The sequence below is a fragment of the Pseudoliparis swirei genome, chromosome 7 (genome assembly GCF_029220125.1).
Source record: "Pseudoliparis swirei isolate HS2019 ecotype Mariana Trench chromosome 7, NWPU_hadal_v1, whole genome shotgun sequence".
NCBI lineage: Eukaryota > Metazoa > Chordata > Actinopteri > Perciformes > Liparidae > Pseudoliparis > Pseudoliparis swirei.
In genome coordinates this window covers 20,357,419-20,377,731 of record NC_079394.1, presented here as the reverse complement: position 1 = coordinate 20,377,731, position 20,313 = coordinate 20,357,419, and the positions used below count along the sequence as shown (strand labels likewise).

At 50.1% G+C, this 20,313-nt stretch overlaps 1 pseudogene; it reads left to right on the top strand.

Annotated features, from left to right (window-relative positions):
- Positions 1–312: 312 nt before the first annotated feature.
- Positions 313–2,683, top strand: LOC130196106 (uncharacterized; annotated as a pseudogene).
- Positions 2,684–20,313: the final 17,630 nt, after the last annotated feature.

The window sequence follows — 20,313 nt, the reverse complement described above, 5'->3', positions numbered from 1 at the left end:
ACAAACCTAAAAACACAAGATTACAAATACCAACTTCAGACAAAGCAAATAAAATAAGGGAGGACAATGTTAAAAAGGACAGAATAAAAATATCATGTCAGAGACGCAACGTAAATGCATACAGACTAAATGAAATAATCTTTGGGGCTTACCGCAATGGCCGACAGCTTTACACACACACACAAAGTGCGTTGTCATTCAATACATAAACGCTCACAACACATTGTATACAACTAATTATTATCAAGCACAATCCTGCCTTTCATTTCCAAATGGCTGAACGTTACTTCCTGTATTTGTACCAAACATGATATGGACCTAAATCACAAGGTACGGGATCGACCGGTGTGTGAAGGTGAAGTTTGGAAAGGTGAGTGTGCGTGTGTGTGTGTGTGTGTGTGTGTTATAGTTTGCTGGAGTCTTAGAGAGTTCATGAGTTGAACATCATCAAGAAGCTCACATCAGTCGCACACACTCCCCAAAAACAGAAGGAGGTGCAACACTTGAAAGCTGCAGCTTCAGTAGCAGCGTCGCTGAACTCCGTCTCTTGACGGTTTATTTCACATCAAGTGTAATATACCGTATAATGTACTACCGAGCATTTATATTTCTGCCGGTGTTCATATCATCTTCGGTACCTTTCTTAGGAAATTGAGTTCACTGGGATTCACCATAGAAGGAACATTTGTTTCTTTTTAACCTGCAGATATAATAACTCTAATATGATCACGATCTCCTTGGAAAGCCTTCAAAACTCTCAAGTCCTTTGGCAGCTGCGCCGACGTTAGTTCTCACTTTTCCTCTGTGCTCCGAACACATTCATGCGCTGGTCTGAGCAGCCAGAGATGGCTTCACTTTGAAGAGCAGGATTTACTTAACTGTGTGAGAGAATCAGTAAACAGCGCTGGGTTTTCCACCTCTCTGAACCAACACTTGAAATGCACGTGGTGAACGCAGTCAATGTGAAACAAGGATGGCGGCGGAGACTCCCTTTCTCTTTGTGGTCATTTAATGTCTCTTTGAGGTCACTTAGTGTCTCTTTGAGGTCACTTAGTGTCTCTTTGTATTCATTAAGTGTCTCTGAGGTCACTTAGTGTCTCTTTGTATTCATTAAGTGTCTCTGAGGTCACTTAGTGTCTCTTTGAGGTCACTTAGTGTCTCTTTGTATTCATTAAGTGTCTCTGAGGTCACTTAATGTCTCTTTGAGGTCACTTAGTGTCTCTTTGTTTTCATTAAGTGTCTCTGAGGTCACTTAGTGTCTCTTTGAGGTAATTTAGTGTCTCTGAGGTCATTTAATGTCTCTGTGTTGATTTAGTGTCTCTCTGAGGTCACTTAGTGTCTCTTTGAGGTCATTTAATGTCTCTGTGTTGATTTAGTGACTCTTTGAGGTCACTTAGTGTCTCTTTGTATTCATTAAGTGTCTCTGAGGTCACTTAGTGTCTCTTTGAGGTAATTTAGTGTCTCTCTGAGGTCACTTAGTGTCTCTTTGAGGTCATTTAATGTCTCTTTGTGTTGATTTAGTGTCTCTTTGTATTCATTAAGTGTCTCTGAGGTCACTTAGTGTCTCTGAGGTAATTTAGTGTCTCTGAGGTCACTTAGTGTCTCTTTGAGGTCATTTAATGTCTCTGTGTTGATTTAGTGTCTCTTTGAGGTCACTTAGTGTCTCTTTGTATTCATTAAGTGTCTCTGAGGTCACTTAGTGTCTCTTTGAGGTCACTTAGTGTCTCTTTGTATTCATTAAATGTCTCTGAGGTCACTGAGTGTCTCTTTGAGGTAATTTAGTGTCTCTCTGAGGTCACTTAATGTCTCTTTGAGGTCATTTAATGTCTCTTTGTGTTGATTTAGTGTCTCTTTGTATTCATTAAGTGTCTTTGAGGTCACTTAGTGTTGGAAATGATGACGGACATCAAAGACCGGGTCGGCCGCATCAACTTACCCATCGACCACGTCAGGCAGTCGGAGCGCCGATTTCAGGCCTTTTTGGAATACATGGCGAGCAAGGCCACCCAGGTGACCGCAGACAGCCGGGGTGCAGAGCTGGAGAGGGAGCTGGCTGCCATGCTGAAGGACACTCTGGGAGGTCTGCAGAAGCTCGAGTCCTTTCTGGATGCGCTGGAGAATCCGGCGGTCAGCTCGCTTCACGTGTTCACGCCGGAGAACCGGGTCCTCCGTCTGCTGGAGGGGATCCGACCCGAAGATTCAGCTTGTCGTCACCGCTGCGCGGACGACCTGCCCTCGCCTCCTCGAGTTCAAGAGAGACGCGAGCACCCAGGACATCTGTGGGAAGCTAGAAAAAAGGTACAGAGACATTACAAATTATTATTATGCACATTGTTGGCAAAAATAAACATCAATTTAAATATTTGTGTTCCTGTCCAGCTGCCTCAGTGACTTCTCCATGGAGATGAACGATGAATCTCTGGTGGACCTCGACATGGATTTGTCTGAAGATGACGTACACATGATGCTTTCTCAAATTAATGAGCTTGATCAAATCAAGTGAGCATTAACAATGTATGGTTCTCAATATTTTAAAGCTATAACCTTCTTATGTCTTTCTTAAATTTCTTCTTTGCTCTTCATCAGAATGAACCGGAGCTTCCGGACGGTGTTCTTGTTTCGGGGGCCGTGCTCTCGCTTCATCGCCGAGTTCCAAGAGCGACAGCCCGGTGTGCGGGATTAACTGGTTTTGGTACGCGTGCATGAGGCAGATGTGCCGTAGGCGTGGCCTCGAGTTGCCTCTCAGGACCCGTCTCGACTAACTAGGAAATGCACATTTCCATCGCTTAGCCTCTTTGTCACGTTCTTTTCATGTAACGCTAATGTTTTAAAGACTAAACACGGATGACTTTGCTGTAAAATGTGATACCTGTTCGGGAGGCTGTAGTTGAGACGCCGAGGACACGGAGCGAGGACAAAGTAGGTGACTCTGCTGGTGCCTGTTCAATATACTACTAACTTCAATAAATACTTGACAAAATGCTCTTGTTGTCAGTCTGATATTTATGTTATACGTCGTTATCTGACGTCAAGTCGATGTGAGACCAGTTTACTCTTCATACAGTGTGTAATGAAGCATGTAGCCCGTTGTTTACACCCAGCTCGCCCACCGCTGTCAGCTGGGAAACTGATCGACTCCGATTAAATTGTGAGACCACATCAAGACTTTGTGCTGTCTTCACATCTCTTATGTTTTATATTCGAGACTACGGATCAACATATATCCTCGTAACTCTACTCTACCCTGTGCAGCACTCACTGGTCCAGATTAAACATGACTGTTAGTGACTTTAGTGACGTGAGTGAGCTCCTGCTAACGGCTATACACTTAACACCAGGCTTACGGTAAATTTACGTGACCAAACTACCCGCTTACCGACATCGTACCCAGCCGACACAGCGGGGTTTTCTCCGGTATCTACTCCGTTCAGCTGATAGAAAGCTCACGGTCCCCTGATCGATAGCTTAAGTTGTACAACATCAGCAGCTAACAATGTAAAACTGTAGCTTACGGTGAACGTGTGGGTAAACAGAGGCATGAGATCTCGCGAGAACCAATGAATGAGACTTCACTCTCACAAGGCGGAGCCAGATCAAAGTCAGTTCTTCGGTCTAAAATCTATCGCGTCATGTCCTGACTCAGAGGCGTTGTTGCCCTTGATCTGTTTTATCTATATAGGAGGAGTTATAGCCAGTAGTTATATAGCCATAGAGTTGCAGTTTTTTTCTGGTACAAGAGGACGTATAAGATAGGATTTACTTCAGAGACCATCGATCAAGATATATTCCAACAATGTTAAATTTTTTTAGGAACTTGTTTGGTCTCACCAATAGCCAAGCGGAAAACCAGGCTCCTGATCCAAAGGGAATGAAGTTGGAATATGCCGAATCTGGTGTGCAGCCAGCAAAAATAAAAAGATTGGATCTAAGATTCGCCGCGGAATATTTAGATACCAGAATGCAGCCAGCAAAAACAAAAAGATCGGATCCAGGAATCAACGAGGAATATTCAGAAACCAGCGTGCAGCAAGCAAAAAGAAAAAGATTGAATTCAGGACGAGAAATCCTCGATAAGTTATCCATTCAACAACAAATCAGCCCAAGCCCAAAAATATTTGTCGAATCGAAAGAGGCTTTAAACAACTGCCCTGGTAAAATGTGCACAAAACATGAGTTGCTGTCGCTGGAAGTCAAAGAGGTGAAGAAACAATTGCGTCGGGAAACAACTAAATGCATGTCCCTGGAGTATGAAATGTCTCAGAAAAATAAGATGGCCAAAGAACTTGAGCTACATTGTCAGGAGATCTCCAAGAGTAATGCTATATGCAAACAAAAAGCGATCCAGTTGGATGTAGAGTTCCAGGAACTTGAGACATCTAGGAAGCAAAATCTGGAACAGACTCAGAATCAACAACATACAATAGCAGAGTTCGAGAACCAGATTGGGCTTCTTCAACAGTGCAATGTACAGCTCTCTGAGACTCTTACAGAAACAAATGAGACGCTGTTTAACGAGAGATGTCAAATCACCCAGATGAAAGAGCATATGGAGAAACAAAACACGCTTCTGGTACAGGAAATAAACTGGACTCTATCACAATATCAACTGAGGGTGAACGAGTTGGAGAGAGACCTTGAAGCCTCCCGTGTAGCCGTCACTAGAGCACTAAATCCAAATGACATTGAAATGGTTGACGCTGAGCCCGACCACGTAGCCGTCCTCCCAGCCATCCCTCCAGCCCTCTCTCCAGCTTCCATTTGGCTTGCAGCCCTCCGAAACCATGCAGCCACCGATTCAAATGACATTGAAATGGTTGACGCTTAGGCAGCCCTCCCAATCCCTGAAGCCGGCCGGTCCGACTTCCAGGTGCTCCGTCTCGCCGACTGAAGTTCCCCCTTTCCCGTCTCCGTCCCATCTCGTCCTCCTGTCCCGGCCGGTTCCACTTCCCGGTGCTCAGTCGCCGTCCCGGCCGGTCCCCCTTCCCGGCCAACTCCAGTTCCCCGTCCCGTCTCGGCCGGTCCTCCTGTCCGGTCTCCATCCCGGCCGACTCCAGTTCCCCGTCTCGGCCGGTCCTCCTGTCCCGTCTCCGTCCTGGCCGGTCCCACTTCCCGGTGCAAGGTAGAAAAGTAAGGTAGGAAGGAAACGGAGGAAGGAAAGGTCGGAAAGAAGGAAGGACAGGTGGTAAGAAAGGAAAGAGCCAGGTGCTCCGTCTCGCCGACTGCAGTTCCCCGTCTCGGCCGGTCCTCCTGTCCCGTCTCCGTCCTGGCCGGTCCCACTTCCCGGTGCAAGGTAGAAAAGTAAGGTAGGAAGGAAACGGAGGAAGGAAAGGTAGGAAAGAAGGAAGGACAGGAGGTAAGAAAGGAAAGAGCCAGGTGCTCCGTCTCGCCGACTGCAGTTCCCCGTCTCGGCCGGTCCTCCTGTCCGGTCTCCATCCCAGCCGACTCCAGTTCCCCGTCTCGGCCGGTCCTCCTGTCCCGTCTCCGTCCTGGCCGGTCCCACTTCCCGGTGCAAGGTAGAAAAGTAAGGTAGGAAGGAAACGGAGGAAGGAAAGGTAGGAAAGAAGGAAGGACAGGAGGTAAGAAAGGAAAGAGCCAGGTGCTCCGTCTCGCCGACTGCAGTTCCCCGTCTCGGCCGGTCCTCCTGTCCGGTCTCCATCCCGGCCGACTCCAGTTCCCCATCTCGGCCGGTCCTCCTGTCCCGTCTCCGTCCTGGCCGGTCCCACTTCCCGGTGCAAGGTAGAAAAGTAAGGTAGGAAGGAAACGGAGGAAGGAAAGGCAGGAAAGAAGGAAGGACAGGAGGTAAGAAAGGAAAGAGCCAGGTGCTCCGTCTCGCCGACTGCAGTTCACCGTCTCGGCCGGTCCTCCTGTCCGGTCTCCATTCCGGCCGACTCCAGTTCCCCGTCTCGGCCGGTCCTCCTGTCCCGTCTCCGTCCTGGCCGGTCCCACTTCCCGGTGCAAGGTAGAAAAGTAAGGTAGGAAGGAAACGGAGGAAAGAAAGGTAGGAAAGAAGGAAGGACAGGAGGTAAGAAAGGAAAGAGCCAGGTGCTCCATCTCGCCGACTGCAGTTCCCCGTCTCGGCCGGTCCTCCTGTCCGGTCTCCATCCTGGCCGACTCCAGTTCCCCATCTCGGCCGGTCCTACTGTCCCATCTCGGCCGGTCCTCCTGTCCCGTCTCCGTCCTGGCCGGTCCCACTTCCCGTTGCAAGGTAGAAAAGTAAGGTAGGAAGGAAACAGAGGAAGGAAAGGTAGGAAAGAAGGAAGGACAGGAGGTAAGAAAGGAAAGAGCCAGGTGCTCCGTCTCGCCGACTGCAGTTCCCCGTCTCGGCCGCTCCTCCTGTCCGGTCTCCATCCCAGCCGACTCCAGTTCCCCGTCTCGGCCGGTCCTCCTGTCCCGTCTCGGCCGGTCCTCCTGTCCCGTCTCCGTCCTGGCCGGTCCCACTTCCCGGTGCAAGGTAGAAAAGTAAGGTAGGAAGGAAACGGAGGAAGGAAAGGTAGGAAAGAAGGAAGGACAGGAGGTAAGAAAGGAAAGAGCCAGGTGCTCCGTCTCGCCGACTGCAGTTCCCCGTCTCGGCCGGTCCTCCTGTCCGGTCTCCATCCCGACACCGCTATCACCCCGACACCGCTACCCCCCCCCCCCCCCCGACACCGCTATCACCCCGACATCGCTATCACCCCGACACCAATATCACCCCGACACCGCTATCACCCCGACACCGCTATCCCCCCGACACCGCTATCACCCCGACACCGCTATCACCCCGACACCGCTACCCCCCTGACACCGCTATCACCCAGACACCGCTACCCCCCTGTGGCAGCTGTGTCTGATTGGGCCTCGGCTGCTGGTGATTGGCAATCAGTCAGCAGCCGAGGCCGCCCTTATAAAAGCTCCCACTTGAGAGTGGAAGGGGAGGTGAGCAGAGGCGCGTGTTTTGCGGTCTGCTCGGTGTCGTGTGTGCGGAATAAAACATGTCTTTGAAGAACACCTCTTGCTGTCTGGCGGATCCTTGGTGCTGGGGGGGGAAACCCACGGGTGGCGGCCTCAGGCGTGCTACATTGGAGCCCAATGTGGGGCCCCTGAGGACCCAGTGCCTGAAAGGGAGGGAGCCAGACCAGGAGGAAGAGCTGATGAGCAGCTTGGGCCAGATACTGGCCTGGATAGAGGAGATGGGGCGGGCACAGGCGGAGGAGAGCCGCCTGTTCCTCGGAACCCTCCGAAACCCGCCGGCGCTGTGGCAGACTCCCGTTCCCCGTGACCCGTCGCCGCAGCCGACCCCCGAGCCCCGGGAGCCGTCGGAGCTGCCGACCCCCGAGGTCCGGGACCCGTCGGAGCTGCCGACTCCAGAGCCCCAGGACCCGTCGGAGCTGCCGAACCCCGAGGTCCAGGACCCATCGGCGCTGCCGACCCCAGAGCCCCAGGACCTGTCGGAGCTGCCGACCCCAGAGCCCCAGGACCCGTCGGAGCTGCCGACCCCAGAGCCCCAGGACCCGTCGGAGCTGCCGACCCCAGAGCCCCAGGACCCGTCGGAGCTGCCGACCCCAGAACCCCAGGACCCGTCGGAGCTGCCGCCCCCCGAGGTCCAGGAGCCGTCGGAGCTGCCGACCTCCGAGGTCCAGGAGCCGTCTGAGCTGCCGACGACCCATGTTCCCCGGGACCCGACGCCGCTACCAACCCCTGATCCCCGGGGCCCGTCGGCGGCGCCTGTTACCCCTGCCCCGTCCCCATCTCGGCTGGCTTCAGCTCCCCGTCCCCCCGTCCCAGTCGACCCCAGAGCCCCCACGTCCTGAGCCCGGTCCCACAGAGCCCCCTCCTCCCGAGCCCGGTCCCCCAGAGCCCTCCTCCGCCCAAGCTCTCATGGGGGGGGGAGGTTAGGCCGGATGGAGCCCCGGCCTAAATCGAGTGGTGGGGAGTGTGGCAGCTGTGTCTGATTGGGCCTCGGCTGCTGGTGATTGGCAATCAGTCAGCAGCCGAGGCCGCCCTTATAAAAGCTCCCACTTGAGAGTGGAGGGGGAGGTGAGCAGAGGCGCGTGTTTTGCGGTCTGCTCGGTGTCGTGTGTGCGGAATAAAACATGTCTTTGAAGAACACCTCTTGCTGTCTGGCGGATCCTTGGTGCTGGGGGGGGAAACCCACGGGTGGCGGCCTCAGGCCTGCTACACCCCCCGACACCGCTATCCAGGCACGTGCACAGATAGAGCCCAAGTGGTGCTCAAGCACCAGCCCCTTTTGCCCTGGATGAGAAAGTGCCCTTTTTCCTGGAGCCACATTTTTTCTTCATTAATAATTATTGAAGAATAAAAGTTACTCTCTCCGTCATCAATTCCCCTCAAATGTGTTTTAATATCAGACGGGGCATTTATTTTGAGTTCTTGTGAGAATTTCGCCCCGACATCCTCCTCCACTTAGAGCGCAGTGCTCCTCGCGCCGCGCCAAACGGGTCAGCCTACTTCTCCTCTGACCCGCAGCATCAGACAAACAGGTAATAACGGAGTTTGTGCCCCTGACGTTGTTTGGTGATAAATTAACCACGTCGACATTAGCGCTGCTGAAAACCAGACGTCACAACTGCTCCGACATTTCCTAAAAATAAAAAAAAACTCACGAAATCCGTGATTTCAAAGCCTTGTCCAGCTGTTTACTGTTTGTAATGTTTAATGAAAAGCGATGCAGGCAGGCGCCCCTATCATTTTGTAAATAAATCATTCTTGTTCAGCTCTTATGTCTTCTCACAGTACAATGTGTTTCAGGTGAGAAGACACCTAAGGAAAATGTAAATTAGCTGTCTAATCCTGCCAAGAGGCCCTGTCATCGACGCAGGTCGAGGACAGCATAATTAGTTTAATGCTACTTATTCTTCAACTCTGTCAGAAAACAGTAAAAAAAGATTGTGTTTAGCCTACTGTGTTTTCAGCTTTATAGAGATGATGTTACTATTGATTAGTATGCACAACATTGATTTATCTCATTTACAAAATTTGCAGCATAATGCCAAGAAAACACAGACTCCAAAAGCAGAAGGACAGGGAACTGCAGCAAGCAGCTCAGGGTAGCAGCTCTCTTTTATCTTGGATCAGGCCATCAACTAGTCAAACAAATGATGGAGAATCAGTAACCCTACCTGGTCCAGAGGAGCCCTTCAAAGATGAGGAAGGGCAAACAGAGTGTATGACTGAGTTATGTTCAGGGGCAGCAACAGAAACAATGTTGCCTGAGGAGATGAGTCAAGAAGAGGGTGAAGTGACAGCAGCTCCCTTTACATCACAGCAAGGGCATGTGGAGAAAAGAGCGGTTGATGAAAGTGAGGATGCAATTTCAAAAATAGCCACCAAGCCATATCCTACAGATCCGTCCCATGTTGAAGCGTTTCATATCAGGTGCAATGAGAGCTACATTGCTATGTGCTGCAGTGTCGGGCCCTGTCAACCAGAATTTCTTTTCCCCAAAAATGTTGAAGGGCGGTCATTCCAAAAGCATTGGTTTTCTGGAAATGTGTGGCTGGAGTATTCCCCAAGTTCTGATTCAATGCATTGTTTCAGTTGTCGGCTTTTTCTACCTGAAGATAAATATAAAAGCAGAAAGGTGTGGAGAAATGGGATCAGAAAGTGGAATATAATAATGTGGGCTACGTAGACAACTGGAAGACTTTCTGGGGAAAACCTGATCTGATGAGGAGAGACGGCATTCATCCCACGTTGGACGGAGCGCGTCTCATTTCTGCGAATATGACCAAGTTGATCACCGGACTTAATCCATGACAACCCAGGGTTCAGATCAGGAACTGGGAGCAGAGTTGTAGTTTAACACCCTTCTCTGCTCTTCCATTCGAGCAGTTACCCACCCATGACTTTAGAGTAGAGACTGTGTCTGTCCCACGGCCACTTCAATTAAATAAATCAAAAGTAAGCAGAAGAGGAGTCGTACACAATAACCTTATACAAGTTAACACCATTATTTCAGCAGTGCAACAAAATAGGTCTATTAAATGTGGTCTCCTAAATATTCGATCTCTGTCATCTAAAGCTGTGTTACTAAATGATTTAATATCAGATAATCACATTGATTTATGTTGCCTAACTGAAACCTGGCTGAGCCATGAAGAATATGTCTGCCTGAATGAATCGACTCCTCCAAGTCATATTAATACTCACATTCCTCGAGGCACCGGTCGAGGAGGTGGAGTAGCAGCCATCTTTGAATCGAACCTATTAATTAATCCTCAACCAAAATTACACTACACCTCATTTGAAAGCCTTGTTCTTAGTCTTTCACATCCAACCTGGAAAACACTACAGCCAATTCGATTTGTGATTCTGTACCGGCCACCAGGTCCATATTCAGAGTTTATATCTGAATTCTCAGAATTTATATCAAGTTTGGTTCTTAAAACCGATAAAGTTATTATTGTTGGAGATTTTAATATCCATGTGGATGTTGATAATGATTGCCTTAGTGCTGCATTCATCTCCTTGTTGGACTCGATTGGCTTCTGTCAGCGAGTACAGAAATCCACTCACAGCTTTGGCCACACGCTTGATCTTGTTCTTACTTATGGCGTTGACATTGAGCATTTGAACGTCTTCCCACAGAATCCTCTTCTGTCAGACCACAACCTCATAACTTTTGAATTTATACTACCGGAGTGTACTCCGTTAGTCAAAAGTTTCTACACCAGATGTCTAACTGACAGTGCTGTAGCTAAATTTAAAGAAGCGATTCCTTCTGTATTTGATTCGATACCACGTCTCAATATATATATACTGCGCCTCACTTCGAAGGTGCTCTGGTGGCATGCTCCCAGCAGGGAGATGGTGGCCGCTCAGCAGCCAGTCCTGGCGTGTGATGACCGGGCCAGCAGCGCTGGAGCCCGGCAGCTGAGCCGGCACAGCGCTCACCGCAGTGTGGAAGTCTCTCGAAGTGATGGTGGAGCATGATGTTGGAGAGATGCAGCGATCGGTGATTGAAGATGTCGCCTTGTACACGTTGCCGAGCGGGATGCCCCTGGCACTGATGTCGAGATGTCACCTGCGTCACTCCTTAGCGGATGCTCTGCGACCTGGACTTTTCCTCCTCTTCCTGGTCTTCTTGCCTCTTTGGAGTCTTCTTTTCTTCTTGGTGGTTGGGCTTCTGCTCTGAGCCCTTTCTGGTGACTTGTTCTTCGGGAGTGGTTCAGTTCTTCTTCCAGGCGTGGTGGTGTGCGCGGTGGCCTGCACCACTGAAGCCGGTACCCCACGCCGGCCCTGCCGGTTCCGATGGCACCCACCGGCTGTCCGGTCACCGCTTGGCGCGTGGGGTCACGGGTGCCGCGTGGCGAGACGCATCCCCACCTCCGCCTCGCTTGACCGGTGAGGCGGCATCCCCGGGAGACCGGCGAGCTCAACGGCGAATCGCTGGAAGGCCAGCCGCCCCGCATATCACGGAGCGCCCTCCCCCGGACGGCCTTCTCTTTTCCCCTTCGCCTCCTTTTGTGCCCCTTGCCTCCTTTCCTGTTTGAGTCTATGGCGTGACTGCTGTTTCTCTTGTCTTTTTTGTGTTTGTTTGTTTTTCTTTTTTTTTCTTTTTTTTTATTGTCTTTTTTCTTTTTTCTCTTTTCTTTTTTTTTTTTTTTTTTTTCTTTTTCTTCTTTTTTTTTCTTTTTTTTCTCTTCGCTCTTGGTCGGACACTTTTAACACATACTGTACTTTATCACCTGTTACTTTTTCGACAATTCTGCGTGGGTCCGTGAGCCGCAGCATACAGCCGTGATCCGCGCAGCTCCAACGCACCGCGCTGCGCTGCCACTGCGCTGCAGCTGAGCTAGACAGCAGGAGCAAGAGGCAGGAGCCGCGGAGCGCCGGCTAATAAGACGAGGAGCTAGATCTAGGCGGTAGCGCCGCTGAAAACGCTACTCGGAGCAAAAGTCACGTCGAAGGGTCTTGGTCGAGCAGGTCTTTGGCGAACGGCTTCTGCATGGCAGAGCAGTAAGACGGAGCCGAGTGAGACGCGGGCTGTGATCGACTGTTCTCTTTGGGCGATCCGTGTTGCAGCGGAGAACGAGGACGGCAGGGATGACACGCTGGCTGAGGCCCGGCTTCAGCCGGGCGGACTGAGTGGACTATGTATGATGCGGCCCAGATGTGGCCAGATCTGGCGGGATGCGTGAAGGCGCTTCTATTTTCGATGACCATGCCGGCGTGGGGTTGCGCCGAGGTACGCCATTGGCCATTTCAGTTCACGCTGTTTGCAACCATTTGTCCACCCACCGCTACCATTCTGCGCTGCTGAGAGCTGCCGCCAGCCATCACATTCCTCACTGCGTCTGCTGATCACATGCCCAAGAGCCACCACCTCAATCCCTCAATACAATACATCTGCACACAAAAACAATAAAAACAAGGACCTGCCAAACCTGCTGCAACTTGCTGTATACATATACTACCCAACATACCCAGCCACTGCCGGCTCACTAACATGCTACTGTCCCTGGTACTGCTCCTGGGGAGGCCTCCTGGTGTGGAGGCCTGATGTAGGAGGTGGGGTCTGGAGGAGGTGGTCTGTGCAGGACCTCTGGTGAGTGTGGGACTGTGGGAGAGTCTCTCTGGGATGTGCTGTGGGAGGACTGGGAGGACCGGAACGGGACCCACACAGGACATCAACAGTACGGAACGGAGGACATATCACACAACCACCACACTGCACTCAGGACAACCGCGCCCGGATCACATCAAAGCCCACGAATACAACACAACAGATGAACAACAACTGGCCTGCGACAGGTGCTGCTTCTGAGGAGAACACATGAAAGCCAAAGGGAAACAGAGGGAGCAGAATGAGCTGAGGGGCAAGGACTCCTACAGGAGGAGGCTGAGGCCAACTCCAGCAAGGTGGACACAGGAGAAGGGGAGGGCTGAACAGCAGGAGGGAGGTGACAAGGTGGAGGGAGACAGCCAGGTGGGAGGAGGCAGCTTGAGCTGAACTGTTTTCAATTTTAGGCTCCCCAGCTGTCCCGTCTCCTCCACACATCACACCTCTCCCGTCTCCTCCTCCTCCCTCTCCCCTGCTGAGCTGCACTCCCACCCCCCCTCCCCCCCCTCCTCTCTCTCCTCCTCCCCCCCCTCTCTGAGCCCTGACCCTCTCAGTACAGAGCAGAGCTGTGAGAAGACACTGGGAGAAACCACACCAGCGCAGAGCTGAAGGCCCTGATGGCTCCTGGCTGGGTCCCACCCCGCCAGCCCAAGCTCAGCCTGAGGCTGCCCTCCCCCCAGGCTGGGGAAGTCTCGTGCTGTGGAAGACGCCGTGTCCTGTCCCTGTCCCAGTCCTCAGCACCAAGAAAGTCAGCACCATCTGCCCTCCTGACCTCCCGACCCCATCTCTCGGCTGCCTCGGGCCCACCGCAGGAAGAGGCTGCTCTGGACACCTGCACCGTGGGCTGGTGAAATGGCCGTGGACCCCTCTGCCCCATCATCGCTGGACTCATTGGCTTGGTCGCGCACCTGGATTACCTGCTGGATCGCACCTGTCCTTCTTTTGACTCTCCAGTGCATTTTAGTCCCTTCCAGCCGCTGCTGTCCAGCTGCTGCTGGTGGCAGTGCTGCGCTGCTGACCACCATGCAGCTGTCTCCTGCTATCACTCCAGACCATCTCTGGATCACTGACTCGTGTCCTCACAGTGTGCTGTCTGTGCATGTGACGGTGGTCTGCACAGGAAGTGTGTCAAGATGTCTGTCTCCTTCCTGTACACCTCTACCACCACTGACTTCTGCAACAGTCAACAGATGACTCTCCAGTGCATTCTGCAGATGACTCACAGTGATTCTGGGTGGGAGGAGGTACAGAGGGGGTGTGAGGAGCAGTGGTGAGGACTTGTGGGGTGGATGTTGAAGTGGGAGGTGGCTGACAAGAGAGAGATGGTGGTGGAGAGAGAGAGAGAAGGTGACGGACCACCTCTGAGTGTCCACACCTCTCCCCTGGGGACCTGGGAGAGGACATGGTAGGGGGTGGAGTACGAGTACCTGGGCGTCTGGAGATGCCAACCTCAACGCTGTGTACAAGAAGGGGAACTATCAACTCTTTTTTTTTGAAAGCTTTTTCCTTCTTTCATCCTTCAACGTCCTTCATGCAGTTGTGTGTGAGTTGTTCTACTGGTCGGTTGTGTGTTGTGCACTTCTGCATTGTCTGCTGGGGAGGGCAGCCGAGCCAGCAGACAGCAGCCGCTTAAAAAAAACTGGTTAGGAAGGCTCCATCATGCCTGCTGGCTGAGCACCTGGAACAGGTGGTGGAGAGGAGGACGTTGAGTTGAAGAAACTGGTCCATGGACAACCCGGACCACCCCTCCCACCACCTCCTACAGGGAGGAGGAGTATTTTTCCGTCTCCTCTCCCTCTCGCTCCGCTGCCACAAGGAGAGACAGGAGAGAATTCGACGGCTAGAGGCTCTACAACAGTTCACCTCTTGCCAGAGATCACTAACCCTTCTTATATTTTTGTTTTTGGTTTTTTTTTTTGTGTGTTGCTGCTACTGACAAATTTCCCCTTGGGGATTAATAAAGTATATATCTATCTATCTATCTATCTATAACAGAGGACTCCTGGTCTAACTTTAGTCCGTCCCAGATTGATCATCTTGTTGACAGTGCCACAGGCTCTCTGAGAATGACACTGGACTCGATAGCCCCTCTGAAGAAGAAGACAGTGAGGAAGAGGAGGTTTGCTCCCTGGTATAACCCTCAGACCCGCAAACTGAAGCAAACGTCACGAAAGCTTGAACGCATATGGCGTTCAACTAATCTCGAAGAATCCCGCTTAGTTTGGCGAGATAGTCTTAAAACATATAAGAAGGCCCTCCGTAATGCCAGAGCAGCCTATTACTCATCAGTAATAGAAAAAAATAAAAACAACCCCAGGTTTCTCTTCAGCACTGTAGCCAGGCTGACAGAGTCACAGCTCGGTGGAGCCGAGCATTCCTATAAACCTCAGTGGTAATGACTTCATGAACTTCTTTAATGAAAAGATTTTAACTATTAGGGACAAGATTAATATTCTCTTGCCCATAACCAGTGCCAATCTGTCCTCAAGTGGAATGGCCTTGGAAACCGCTGTATGCCCTGGTGTATATTTGGAGGGCTTTTCTCCCATCAACCGTGACCAATTATCTTCAACGGTTTCTACTTCGAACACGTCTACCTGTCTCTTGGACCCTATCCCGACGAGGCTGCTTAAAGACGTTTTGCCTTTAATTGGCGGCTCTCTATTAGATATTATCAATGTGTCTCTGCTAACAGGCCACGTACCACACTCCTTCAAGGTGGCTGTTATTAAACCTCTCCTGAAGAAGCCCACTCTGGATCCAGAGGTGTTGGCTAACTACAGACCGATCTCTAACCTCCCCTTCCTCTCCAAGATCCTTGAGAAAGTGGTCGCAAATCAGTTGTGCGACTTTCTACATCATAATAGTTTATTTGAGAAATTTCAATCAGGATTTAGAAAACACCACAGCACCGAGACGGCACTGGTGAAAATTACAAATGACCTCTTAATGGCAGCAGATAAAGGACTCCTCTCTGTCCTGGTCTTGTTAGACCTTAGTGCTGCATTCGACACCATTGACCATGACATCCTGTTACAGAGACTGGAGCAGTCGATTGGCATTTCAGGCACGGCACTAATTTGGTTTAAATCCTATTTATCAGATCGATCTCAGTTTGTATTTGTAAACGATGACGCCGATAACCACCAACGTTAATCACGGAGTTCCACAAGGTTCTGTGCTTGGACCAATTTTATTTACCTTATACATGCTTCCTTTGGGCAATATTATCAGGAAACACTCCATAAACTTTCATTGTTATGCAGATGATACTCAACTATATTTATCGATAAAACCAGAGGAGAGCAACCAACTCGGTAAAATTCAAGCATGTCTTAAAGACATAAAAACATGGATGACCTGCAACTTCTTGATGTTAAACTCAGACAAAACCGAAGTAATTTTAATCGGCCCTGAGCACCTCAGAGATCAATTATCTGGTGATGTGGATTCTGTAGACGGCATTGCCCTGGCATCCAACACCACTGTAAAGAATCTTGGCGTTATCTTTGATCGGGACTTGTCCTTTAACTCCCACGTAAAGCAAATCTCAAGGACTGCATTCTTTCATCTACGTAATATTTCAAAAATCAGGCACATCTTGTCTCAAAAGATGCAGAAAAATTGGTTCACGTTCGTTACTTCGAGACTGGATTACTGCAACTCCTTATTGTCGGGCTGCTCTAATAAATCTCTTAGGTCCCTCCAGTTGATCCAGAATGCTGCAGCTCGTGTTCTCACTAAAACTAAGAAAAGAGATCACATCACTCCTGCACTAGCTGCTCTGCACTGGCTCCCAGTAAAATCAAGAATCACTTTTAAAATTCTTCTCTTAACCTACAAAGCCTTGATTGGTGATGCTCCATCATATCTTAAGGAGCTTGTAGTACCATATTGCCCCACTAGAGAGCTACGCTCACTAAATGCGGGACTACTTGTAGTTCCTAGAGTCTTAAAAAGTAGAATGGGAGCCAGAGCCTTTAGTTATCAAGCTCCTCTAAATGGAACCAGCTTCCAATTTCAGTCCGGGAGGCAGACACAGTCACCTCGTTTAAGAGTAGACTTAAGACCTTCCTCTTTGACAGAGCTTATAGTTAGGGCTGAATCAGGTTCACCTGGTCCAGCCCTTGATATGCTGCTATAGGCTTATAGCTGCCGGGGACGTTTTAGGATGCACTGAGTACCTATCTCCTCTTTTTTCTCTCCTTAAGGATGAATTTTCATCTCTCAATCACACGTTACTAACTCTGCTTTCTCCCCGGAGTCCTTTTGACTTCACGTCTCATGGGGTCATCGGACCCTATGAGACGGCATAGATCCTATCTGCCTGATGGATCATTGAGGTCTGGGTCGTGGAATTCCTGCTCCTGACTACGCCACTGTCCTGTTGAGACTCCGACTACTGTTGAGGCTCCGCCCACTCCTCCTCCCCACCGCCATCTGCCTGATGGATCGTGGAGGTCTCCATCGTGGAATATGCCTACTATGAACTATTCATACACTCTGTCATATTCATTGAATGTATTTTAACTTTAAATCTGTCCTTCTGTACACATTACATCTATTGCATCTGTCCATCCTGAAGAGGGATCCTCCTCTGTTGCTCTCCTCCAGGTTTCTTCCCTTTTTTTCCCCCTGAAGGGTTATTTGGGAGTTTTTCCTGGTCCGATGTGAGGTTTTGGGGCAGGGATGTCTATGTGTACAGATTGTAAAGCACTCCGAGACAAATTTGTAATTTGTGAAATTGGGCTATACAAATAAACTGAATTGAATTGAATACTGCTCTTGAAAAAATCAAGCAGCACTCTGTCACAGAGGTCCACATGACAAGCATGGTGAGGTGGACCAATTACAAAAAAAGGCACTCCAGACTTCATTTGATGCATCAGATGTAAAGGGAGTGGAAGCCAGAGAGCGAGAGAGGCAGACAAACCGAGAGATACTGACCAGGTTAATAGATCTCACAGTGTATCTCGCAAGGCAGGGACTAGCATTCCGAGGTGATAATGAGAGTAACTCAACTAACAACCGTGGTAACTTTCTAGAACTCGTGAATCTTTTTTCCCGCTATGACAGTGTGCTGAAGATGCATACAGAACATATTGGAAGAGTGAACGTCACTAAGAAAAGGCCCCAGGTGTCACTGCTGTCAAACAGAAGCCAAAATGACCTGATCACAGCACTGGGTACTTACATCAGGAGAGAGATCCAAAGAGAAATCCAGGAAGCTGAAATGTACTCCATTCTCTTGGATGAGACCACTGATGTTTCCCACAAAGAACAGGTGTCATTTGTAGTGCGATATCTTCATCAATGGCAAATAAAGGAGAGATTTATCGAAGTTTGCAACATTGAAACAACAACAGGCCAGGAGCTGGAGAACACTGTAATCTTCCTTCTTCAAAAGAATGGTCTGGACCTGAAAAACATGTATGGCCAGGGCTACGACGGAGCAGCCAACATGAGTGGCATGTACAAAGGTCTTCAAGCCAGAATACGCACACTCAATGAGAAGGCCCTCTATGTGCACTGCAAAGCACACTGCCTGAATTTGGTCCTGGTGGAAGCCTCAAAATCAAATAAGCACTTTGTGACCTTCTTCAACCTCGTGGAGAAGCTGTATGCCTTTTGCAGTGGCTCCTCAAAGAGACACGCTGCTTTAGTTCGATTGCAGCAGTCACTGCATCCAGAGGGACACATTGTGGAGCTCAAGAGGCTGTCAGATACCCGTTGGGCTTGCAGGGAACAAGCACTGAAGGCCCTTCAAAGAAATCTGGAAGCTATATTGATGCTCCTCAATGAGATCTGTGAACGAAGTCCACCTGACCTGGTCCTAGGGGATGCAAAAATGTACAAAAATGCGATTAACTTCGCATTCATCCTCTGCATGGATATCACCACCCCGGCATTTCAAGTCACTGCTCTTGCATCAAACGCTCTGCAAGAAGAAAGCCTGGACCACTCCACAGCCTACAAGCTAATTGATGGTGTAATTCACACAATAAAAGCATTGAAGTCTGAGGAGAAGTTTGCAGAGATATTTCAAGGTGCGTCAGAGAAGGCAGAGGCTCTCAACATTCCTTTACCTACTGTTGTGCCTGGTCAGGAGAGGAAACGGAAAGTGCCAGTCCGTTTCCAACACAGCACAACTGCAGTGAGTTATGAGATTGACTCTGTGGAGTCATACTACAGGAAGAATGTGTACTACACATTTATTGATACATTGACTGCGGAGCTCAACAGGAGATTCCATAGGAGCATCACTGGATGTCCAACTGGCAAAATCGTACAGTCCTTCCACTCTCCAACAGTGTGTGCCAACTGGACAAGCACCCCAAACCCAGAGGCAGAGGAAGCTGTCCATGTTCTTTGTGACTTCTATGAGGAAAATGAGGACCAGCTGAAGAAAAGAGGTAAAGGTGTTCCACTCCAGCTTTCCCTCGAAGAACCTGCAAGAAATCCTTGCCATTGTGGAGGAGAACACTGGCCAGCTCATCTTTCCAACATTTGTGAAGATGGTAAGGATCTATGCGACACTGCCAGTGACAACAGCTTCAGTGGAAAGATCCTTTTCAAAACTAAAAATAATAAAGAACCGGCTCAGGAGTCTCTGTGGGGAAGAAAGACTCTCCGACCTTCTCCTGCTTGCCATTGAGCAAGACATTGAAATAAATCACAGTGAAATAATACACATCTTCCAAGAGATGGCACAAAGGAGGATGCTCCTGTGAAGATCCTTTTAATTTATCCAAAGCAGAGTTTTGATAAGTTTTAAGTTATAATATATTTTATTGCATTTGGTTTTACAATATGGCCTTGTTGTTTTGTCTGTTTTTGCCTGTTATTCATTTATTTATTTTTATAATTTGAGTTAGTTTGTTAACAAAAATAAATACATAAGTTGAAAACATCCTACCGTGTTATTTATTTATTTATCATTATTTGGAATTTCATAAATCATTTTGGCGATGGGTGCCCTTTTTTTGGGTTTGAGCACCAGCCCCCCAAAATGTCTGTGCACGTGCCTGCCGCTATCCCCCGACACCGCTATCACCCCGACACCGCTACCCCCCCGACACCGCTACCCACCGACAACGCTATCACCCCGACACCGCTATCACCCCAACACCGCTACCCCCCTGAAATCGCTATCACCCCGACACCGCTACCCCCCGACACAGCTACCCCCCCGACACCGCTATCACCCCGACACCGGTAACCCCCCGACACCGCTATCACCCTGACACCACTACCCCCCCGACACCGCTACCCCTGACACCGCTATCACCTCGACACCGCTACCCCCCTGACACCACTATCACCCCGACACCGCTATCACCCCGACACCGCTACCCCCGCGACACCGCTACCCCCCGACACCGCTATCACCCCGACACCACTATCACCCCGACACCGCTACCCCCACCGACACCGCTATCCCCTGACACCGCTATCCCCCGACACCGCTACCCCCCTGACACCGCTATCCCCCGACACCGTTCCCCCCCGACACCGCTATCACCCCGACACCGCTACCCCCGCGACACCGCTACCACCCGACAACGCTATCACCCCGACACCGCTATCACCCCGACACCACTACCCCCCCGACACCACTATCACCCCGACACCGCTACCCCCCGACACCGCTATCACCCCGACACCGCTACCCCCCGACTACGCTATCACCCCGACACCGCTACCCCCCCGACACTGCTACCCCCTCTGACACCGAAAGTTAAGGATTTGCTTTA